We start from the raw sequence: 1,118 nt of genomic DNA, 5'->3' as shown, positions 1-1,118 counted from the left end.
GATGAAGAAATGACTTTCTTTTGTACCTGGCGAGCAGCATTTCGCAAGTTGTTTTTCGGTTTTCCTGCTGTCATTCATTCAGTTCATGTGGAACCCATTTTCCCATCTTCTGGATCTTTCCCATGGCTTTCAAACGTATGGAGACGGCTTCTCGTGTCACATTTAATTGATCCGCGAGTTTTTGTTGCGTTTGAGTGTCATCCTCATCCAACAATGCTTGCAATTCGCTGTCTTCAAACTTTTTCGGTGGTCTTCCACGTTCTTCGTTTCTCACGTCAAAATCGCCACTTTTGAATTTTTTAAACCACTCAAAGCACTGTGATTTACCAAGAGCATGCTCACCGTAAGCTTCGACAAGCATTCGATGCGATTCTGCAGCAGTTTTCTTCAAATGGTAACAGAAAATCAATGCTGTCCGCAAATCGTAGTTTCCAGGCACAAAATTCGACATGTTCAACGCTATTACAAACTATGCTGTTGTATGAAACTTGTATTGTTGTGAGTTGAAAATCTTTGTCAGAGATGTCAACAAGGAAATGGCGCCAATGACGCGGTTTGACGATAACTATATTGACAGCTAGAGCCATCTATGGGCAAATTCCGGTTTCATATTTACAGACCTGGTATATTATTAATAAGGGAGAGCGGAACACAGAGGACCACCGCTTATAAAACATAAACAAATGCTATTTTTAAAATCAAGAAATTACAATAAAAAGACAACTGCTAATAGTGTAATGACAGTGGCCCTGGTAACCAAATCTTACAGAGAATGTTGTAACGAAAAAACTGCAAAAGGATTACTTTTGAAGGTATGTTTGTTAAAATGTAATATTAATATGTACATATAAAGTAATGACATATAAAGTAATGACATAGTATTTGTATTGTGAAATCAAATTTCATAACGTATCCATAATACATTAAAGTAAGTTATATGTGTATTTATATTATTTTTACAAAATCATGTAGACATAAATACGCGTATTTTATTGTAAAGTGTGTGTTTGGGGTACAGAAATCCGGGATCGTTGGGGACACATATATTAATATATATATATATATATATATATATATATATATATATATATATATATATATATATATATATATATATA

At 34.1% G+C, this 1,118-nt stretch overlaps 1 protein-coding gene across 9 annotated transcripts in view; it reads right to left on the bottom strand.

Annotated features, from left to right (window-relative positions):
• LOC116850990 (tachykinins-like) overlaps positions 1-1,118 on the bottom strand; it is a 395,129-nt gene that overhangs the window by 112,838 nt on the left and 281,173 nt on the right. The gene's annotated exons all lie outside the window — the stretch shown is intronic.

Source organism: Odontomachus brunneus, unplaced genomic scaffold (genome assembly GCF_010583005.1).
Source record: "Odontomachus brunneus isolate Ranch 3 - 2012 unplaced genomic scaffold, Obru_v1 Obru_scaffold_163, whole genome shotgun sequence".
In the NCBI taxonomy this organism is placed as follows: Eukaryota; Metazoa; Arthropoda; class Insecta; order Hymenoptera; family Formicidae; genus Odontomachus; species Odontomachus brunneus.
Note: the sequence above shows the minus strand (reverse complement) of the source record. Positions and strands in the feature narration are given on the sequence as shown.